An 8,912-nucleotide genomic window follows, 5' to 3' on the forward strand; every position below is an offset into this window, starting at 1 on the left:
TTATATTTCCCTCATCTTCAACATTAGGATTCTATCCATTTCAACCTTCAAAATGGAAGAATAATAAATGATTTTTGAAAAATTAGATGACAAAATTTAACTGGATTGTAATTATCACTGCATGTGGGCTTGGTACGCTGTTGGATAGGTGGCAAGGGTACAAAATCATAGATCGTTTTCATCGGGATACACAGGAAAAAGATGTGTGATTGTGTGCCCTTGCCACATCAGCTGCATACCCAACTGCCTACCAAGACCGCGTGCCTTAATCATTATTCGTCTTTAAGCAAGCGAAACAGAAGAGATAGCAGTGAACGACTAGAAGTCCGGAACCAAAGTCACCGTATAAATGCGCATCCTTTCCTAAAGGGAGTTGCTATTTGCACCTAAAGTTTTACTTATTACATCCCAATTAAAAATAAAGAAAATAAGTAAAGGGATTTTCCCAAAATATAAGTAACTTATGTCCAAATGCCGGTTTCAGTATATGTTCATTTTACTTCCGAAAACATACATTTCAAGTGAATTCATCACTTTTATAATCAATGAATTTGTTGGTATATCTATGAATTTGTAGATATTAAACTCACAAGTTTTTAGGTTATACAAATGATGAATGCATGCTTTGGGCATTAAAATGAACAGTGTACTAAACTTGGAATTTCATCATATTTAATGCACGGAATGGAGATTTGCCCATAAGTGAATGGCTGAGAATAAGTAAAAGTTAGGGTATCAATAGATGCTTTCTAATTTAATTTTTTTGCTACATTTTTATGTTTTGGATTTAAGACTTTATATAAGTCTAATCATGATTGTACACAACAAAAATTGTTTGAACGAGTGTTATAATGTCTTGTTATGTTGAGATTACAATTTGAGTTGCCTTTGTAATTTTTGAAGAGTGTGTTTTAATCTTTAATCGTAACTTGATAAATAATTTAAGAAATTGGGGTGTATTAAGTAAAAATTGGAGGGCCAATAGTAGCTCTCTTTCTAGAAGGACAGCAACCTTTTGGCCCCTTGCTGCTTTGCTTGCGTTTACCCTCACTTTCATTTTTTTTTTTGTTCTTTCAAATTTATAGAAATGGGTGGAGATTCGTTTTTAGAGTTTAAAACAAATAAATTACAGAACTGGTATGAAAAATTAATGAGTAATGATTTTCTAATGCCCTCTCTGGCACACACCCCGTCACTGAATCATAGATTATTTGCCTCGAGATATATAAAATCACAAATCTTTTTCTTTTATGTCCCGAGGCAGTTGATCTATGGTTTTATAATGGAGGTGTGAGGGGTGTGTGTCAGAGACGGGTCATTTTATCATGACTCAAAATTAATTACGAAACGGGTATATCCATTTTCATAATAAGTACATTTTATTTTTTAATGAACATGGATAAAATGAAATTTTTTTGTTTTTTGTTTTTTGTTTTTTTTTACTTGAAGCTAATCTAGAAATAGAGATTGAATAAAAAATTAAGCTCTAGTTAGATATTTAGCTGCTTTGAAATAAAAACGAGAAAAAAGTTGCAACTTCACCCATAAATAGTGTTATTTACATTAATGTGTACATATACATTTTGGTAATTTTGATTTTCATACCATTTATGTAAACTTTGCAAAAGTTCATAACCATTTTTGCTGTTCTCTCTAAAAATGTATTACTTGTCATAAACTGATTTCAAAAAAGCCATTCGAAATTCACTCACTGATGATCTTTTTCATCAGGATACACAAGGAAAAAGATCTATGATTCCGTACACACATCCACATCGGTCAGTGAATTTCAAGTAGTTTTTTTCGTCTCACTTTATTATTAGTCAAAAAATGTCTATTAATAGTAAAAATTTGTAGGAGTGCAATCCCTCACATGTACGTGCGTACATAGATTTATAACTAAAATAATGATCAATTGAGTACTCTCCTTCTACTCTCTTGATGTGGCATGTACATAGAATCATAGATTTTTCCTCAGGATACACAATTGCACATCCTCATAAATATTTGTAATTGTGTATCTCGAGGAAATATATATGGTTCTATGCACATGCCACGTCAAGAGAGTAGAGGGAGAATCAGAAAATCACGAAATTAGCGTTACATGTAGTTATTTGAAAAAGAAAAGTACAAAACAGGGCACACAAAAAGTCAAAATTATTGTGCCATACTCGCTTTAAAATATTGGGAAAATTACATAAAGGACCCTCACGGAGGGACTTCTTTCTAAAAAGTCCCTTAGTTTTTAGTGGTTGTTAGGCAAGACATTTAGTAAACTTTTTGTTTCTAAATGGTCCCTTGACTTCATCTCACACATTTCTCGTATGAACTCATCGTTTTCATCCAAAATTTAGTTTTTTGACATCTCAATTGAGTTTCAGAGACCTTATTTTGTCAAAAATGATTTAAGAAAGAAGAAGAAGTGATTTTCAAAGGTTTTTTTTTTCTTCAAATATTTTGAAGATGTATAGGGTTTTTTCAATTTTTTTCTTAGTTTTTGGATGAAAATCGATTAATAATGGTTCTTTTGGGTTGAAATCATTTAAACAAGTTGTTATCTCAAGTTTATAGTCAATCTTTCCATGTATTTTAGTCGGAAAAACTCAAAAATTAAAAATGGGTGGATTTTATCAGTGTCGAGTTCACCACTTTTTATTAAAAAAAAACAAAGAACTCGATAGTAATTAAAAAAGTATCGTGTTCGATACTAAATAAAAAGTTGTGAACTCGACAGTAAATAGTGGTGAGTTCGATAGTAAAAAATATGAACTTGGCACTAAATAAAAAAGCGTTGAGTTTGACAGTAAAAATTATGAACTCGACAATGTGAAGATGGATCAGACATCGAATTTTTCATTGTCAATTTTTTTTTTGGACTGACCAAAACCATCAAATTAACGGAGGATGGGAGAAAATTAATGGTTCTAAGCTGTCTAATTGAGAAACATAAAAAATTTCAACGGTTGTGACCCGTCAAAATTTGACTTCTAAAATTTTCGGGCTTTTGGCATGTCAAAATTTTCAGTTTTCACATAGTGTCCTCGAGGATCCTTCAAGAAATTTTTCCCTAAAAGATTTAGAAGATAAGGGATATCCCTAATAAAAGAGAGGATTTTGAGGTTCATGGGTTACTCAATAGATACGGATGCAAGCTTGACCGTTAGTCCTTCCCCTTTTCTTTGAATTTCATTCTCATGAGACCCTTATTCATAACAATTACACATACGTACATTGATCACTAGGATTCACCTTACATGCTTCCCTTAAAATGATGATTCAATTTTAAAAATCACCAGATCCTTTCTATTTTTTCTGCACTTGTAAGTGTATTTATTTGAGACCAGGCCTTAGTTGATGAATGGTGTTCGTTAATATATGAACCGGATTTGAGATAACGATGTAGAACTACTCAGTAGAATGTGAATTGTGGGGAGAGAGATCCAGATGGGTACACTCTGCTTGGATGGATCTCGGGTTTTGGTGATCTGGTTAGAAATTGGGCAAAGAAATCATGTTTTTTTGTTTGAGAGATGGGTTGGTGAGGATGTATCTTAAGGTGTGATCGCTTTAATTTGGTTTGTATAGTGTTGGTAGTTTTATCTTTGCCAAATTTAGTAATGAAGTCTGCTATGATAACTAAATTTTCCAAGTGTTGAGGCTGAAGAAGGCCCTACCATTGCTCATATAAACAAATATCAAGGATGAAAAAATTGAGATCCAAACTCAATTGTGTCAGACGCGCCTTATGGTTGAATCTGATCTCATAGACAAGTAGTCAAGCAAATTTTTTTTTGTCAGTTGTAGTGGTTTCCTATATGCCATTCAATGCAAGAGATAGAAAAGACATTTTAAATTTAACAAGTTCATACAACAGGGCTAACATATAAACTAACAAATCCAAAGACAGAAATACAAGTTAATAAAACATCAAAGTGCCCGAGACACGACACATTATTCTTAAAACAAAATTATTCAATGTCAATAGGATCTTCTTGACATGAGATCTGAATTTATTTTTGTACATTGTCAAAAGGATCTCATTGACACAATATTTTTTTTAAAATAAAATTAATTAATGTCAATATAATTCTCTTGACATGATGTTATAATTTATTTTTGTACAATGTCAAAATGATTCCATTGACAAAGAACATTAAAAAAAAATATTCAATGTCAACAAGATCTTCGTAACAAAGATCAATTTTTTTTTTTTTTTTTTGTACGATGTCAAAAGGATCTCATTGACAAAGAATATTTTTTAAAGAGTACTTTAAACATTAAAAATTAAAAATTTATTGTTTATATTTTTACTATTTTGATAAAAAAAATAATTCTTAAAATGGTAAGTTACCGTTTTCGAAATTAAGTTATATAATATTCCATTTTGGGAATTATTCGATTTTTGTTGCATTTTTTGATAAATTTTTCTTTTAAATAAGCCATGTTTAACTAATACAACCCATCTCTCCTCACATCCAGTCATCAATTCTGCTTGCAACTCATGATTGTTCATCTATCGGCGATGTGAACAACAAGATAACAGAGCAATTTAGACATATATATATATATATATATATATATATATATATATATATATATATATATATATATATATATATATATATATATATATATATATTAGTCATCGAAAAGATATCGGGTTTTTCACGATGAGGCACAAATAGATTATTGGCATCCTCATTATCATCATCGAAACCCTATCTCAAAAGTTTGGGGTCAGGTGAATGAATCTTGTTCCTCCCCTCAGCTTCTTCCGGAGCCACATCTATAAATACAAAATAATATGGGATCATGTGATCAATTGTTATAACAAAATCATAAAAGAAATTTTAAAAAGAAAAGAAAAGAAAAGGAAGCTTCTATTCCACTTTGGAACCTCCGATCATTAAAATAATTCTTCATCAATTACAATGTTTGTCTTTGGACAGTGGGGACTTACCAAACACTAAGTACTAAAACTAAGGACAAAACCTTGAGAAATTTCCAAGGTTTGCGTCACTCAATGCCACATTAAAAATAGAGAAATTTATCAGAACGGCACCTCTATATATTATTACCTTAATGATCTTAGGAAACGCAAGTCTCTGAATTCAAGAGAGATTGAGCTGAATTTCAATTATTTTCACCTCCTTAATGTAAGAAATGGTTGAGGCTTTAGTGAAGTTCTTCCTACAGAGATTAGATTCTCTTTTAGTGCAAGAAACTCCAATCTTTGCAGGTTTGGAAGATCAAATTCTATGGCCCAAGAGCATACTCAGTGAGATTGGATGGTTCTTTGAGAACTTAGACAAAAGGATTGAAAACGATGATGGCTCTATCTGTCGTTGGGTTTGAGAATTGAGAGCTATAATCCATGACATGGATGATCACATCGATGAATTCATCATTCAGATGGAAATCCAAAATGGGTCTGATCGAACGGCCTTGATCACTTGCTTCAAGAGTGGATTGGAGAAGTTAGATGCTCGACTCGACGAAACTGTTAAAAGAATTCCTAAACACGATAATCCAACTATGGTCAATGAGGAGAAAGACGCCAGTGTCAAGGAGAGCTCTCCTTGTGTTGATGAAGGTGAGACATCAAACTCCACTTCATTCGATTTAATTTATCGAAATTTACCATATGAACTTCAAGTTTGCTTAATGTATTGTTGCATCTTTCCTGAGAATTATTTGATACCAAAAGGAAGACTAGTTCGGTTATTGTTAGCCGAAGGTCTAATACTAGAAAGACCAGGAGAGGTCATGGAGGATATAGCCAAAGAAAATATCGAAAAATTGATGAACTTGGGAATGCTTCATGTGGTAGACCGATGGCGTGACCAAGGAACTAAATTCAAAGTCCCCAACCAATATCGAGAATTCTTACTTCGCATAATGGAGGAAGAAGAATTTATTGTTCCGTGTACTAGTTCAGATTCTCATATCAATCCTACTGCCCATCGTATTTCAATCAATTCTGATGCTAAAAACATTCCGAAAAACTTGAATAACCTTCCAATACGATCTTTATTCATGTTTGCAATTAAAAGCCTTTCTGAATCCGAATGGGATTGCTTACGACCTGTGTTTCATGGAAAGAAGTTTTTAAGGGTGTTGGATTTGGAAGACGTTACGTTCAAGAGTTTACCGGGCGAATTAGGAGATCTGATACACCTTAGGTATCTGGGTTTGAAGAAATCAAATTTAGATGAGCTTCCAGAGTGTCTAGGCAATCTTCGAAACTTACAAACTCTCGATATAAGATGGAATGGAAGATTAACACAACTTTCTAAGGAGATCCTGAATCTCGAAAATCTGAGGCACCTTAAAATGTACAAAAATATAGGTGTCTGCGGTATGATAGTACCAGCAGGGATAGGGAAATTGAAAAATTTGCAAACTTTCACGGGTTTGTACGCCGGTGGTGGCATTGCAGCCGAGTTAGGTGGCTTGACGCAACTCAGAAGACTAGGAGTGATGGGTTTAGCAGAAGATCATGCAAGTGAGTTGTTTGCTTCTATCATGAAAATGGGGGGACTTCTCTCCTTATCTCTAGAGGCAAAATCTAACGGCTTTGAGGGAACACTCCTTCCCTTGGAGCAATTCTCACCTCCACCGCTTCTTCAAAAACTTCGTCTTGAAGGACGACTAGAAAAGGTACCCAAATTGGTTTGGCTCGATGGATCACCTCATTAAGCTAAGATTAGGATTCTCCCATCTATCCGAGAACCCAGCCTCGGTCCTTCAATTCCTACCCAACTTGAAACATCTCTGCCTTTGGCATGCACACGATGCAAAACAAATCGGGAGAGAGTTCTGCAAGGAAGGTGGATTTCCGAAGCTTGAGGTTCTTCTCATCGCTTCTCGTGTTCTAGAGGAATGGACAGAGCTTGTAGAAGGGTCACTTTCAAGCTTGAAACACCTCGGGGTTCATAATTGTTTGAAATTGAGGACGCTCCCTGAAGGATTGCAATATGTCTCCACGCTCAAGCAGTTGGATTTACTTCCTTTGCTTGATGATCATGCTGAGAGACTGAAGCCCGATGGAGGTGAAGAAAATCATAAGATCAAACACATCCCACTTATAAGGTTCGTTCCAACTTCCACAGTGGAACAGCTCTTTAAATCACCTCGATGAATTAATCCATGAAGAGTTTTAAGAATAATGTGTGTGTGTCAGGCACTTCGATATTTTATTAAGATGTACTTCTTGTTCGGATTTGTAACTTTATATTTTAGTCTCCTGCTGTATGATCTTGTTAAATATAAATTGTCTTTGTTCTATCTCTTGCATTGAATGGCATATAGGAAACCAATACAACAGAAACAAAAATGTGTTTGTGAATACATGTCTATGAGACCAGATGCAACCATAACGCGCGTCTGACATTGTTGAGTTTGGATCTCAATCTTTTCATCCTTGATATTTGCAAACTCAGACGTATCAAAAGGTTTTTAACCAAAATGAACCTGATTATATTAAGTTTAAGAGTTGTTCTAAACTTACTAGGCTTAACATTGCACTGATTTGGCAGGACTCCCAGAACCTTAGATTTTTTTTCTTCGAGATACAAGGAGAAAAATCTATAATTCTAGAGATAGTGGCATGTTAGCTCAGTGTCGGGCGCAGTCAATTAATTAGCTTTTCCCTAAGTTTAAATGTAAAGGGGTAGGCGTTTGTGGGATCCAAAATTTGGTGTCGAACCGCTTCTACTCTGCCTAGGGCTGCAACTTCGGTGGGCTAACCCGAACTCAACCCGATTGATGGGCAAGCCTGGGTTGGGTTATATGGAAAATGAGTTGAATTTGGGCTAGGAAATCTCAATCCGACTTCAATTCTTTAGTAAGTCTAGCCTTACAAACTTAAGGGTTGTTGAACTCCCTTGTGGCATTCAAAAACATGATCCCATGCTACATGAATGTGGAGGACAAAATTCTATGAACTTAAAAATTATTATTTTTAACCGATAAATTTTAATTATAAATTTGGGAGTTTAACTGCTGTTCATTTTCCAAACCTTGGATCAAGCCCAAAAAAATTATTTTTTTGAATTTTTTTTTTTGGATTTGAGGTTTTTCCATGAAATATAAAAGGTTTTGGTGTTGGATTGCCAATTTGAAAATCTGTTTGAGCTCAACGACTCTAAGAATTGAAATCTAAGTAAGGAAAGTGTTTCTCTTAATTCTTTGGTGATTTCATATGAATTGGGGAGCTCTTGACAAAAATTGGTGTGGCAATGGAATCTCTTTACTTTTAGAAACCCCTACATTTTCAAACTAATGACAATTGATCCCCTTGACATTAGTCTAGGATATGAAAAATGGCTTCTTGTTTTATTTTTTTTTTCTTGGTGGGGTTAGTGGTTAGCATAGGAAGGGTTCAAGAGATTTGAACCTAAGACTTTGGGAACAGTCTCCACAGGGTCTTACCCCTTAAATCAGTGGTCGTTCTATGAAAAATGACTTAAATGCTCTAAAAACACTTCAAAAGTTTTCTTCCCAAAATCTTAGAGAATTTTATCCTCTTGGGGAAATTTTTTTACCTTCATCATCAATCCTAAGATTCTATCTACTTTAACTTAAAAAAACTTCAGTACAAAATACATTTTTGGGAATTTGAAAATGATAACTTTGGGTAAAATATATATATATATATATATATATATAGGATTTTCTACAAAGGGCAGCTCGAGGTTAAAAATTGAAAATAATGGATTTGAGGTAAGGTTGAATAGATTAAAGACAATATACTCTTGAAAAGAATTTGAGGGTGACCGATTTTGAAAAGAAAAATCAAGTTTTTTCTGCTATAGATCAAAGACTACATATTTGGGCCATTTTACTGATTTATTAGAGAAGATTGAGATCAATACAACATGTCATCTAACACACAGGGTGTCTCAACTATC

General features: G+C 33.9%; 1 pseudogene; it reads left to right on the top strand.

Annotated features, from left to right (window-relative positions):
* The first annotated feature begins 5,163 nt into the window (after window positions 1-5,163).
* LOC147394791 (putative disease resistance RPP8-like protein 2) lies at window positions 5,164-7,141 on the top strand (annotated as a pseudogene).
* The last annotated feature ends 1,771 nt before the right edge of the window (window positions 7,142-8,912 follow it).

Source organism: Akebia trifoliata, chromosome 9 (assembly GCF_017979445.1).
Source record: "Akebia trifoliata isolate Shusen 1 chromosome 9, ASM1797944v1, whole genome shotgun sequence".
In the NCBI taxonomy this organism is placed as follows: domain Eukaryota; kingdom Viridiplantae; phylum Streptophyta; class Magnoliopsida; order Ranunculales; family Lardizabalaceae; genus Akebia; species Akebia trifoliata.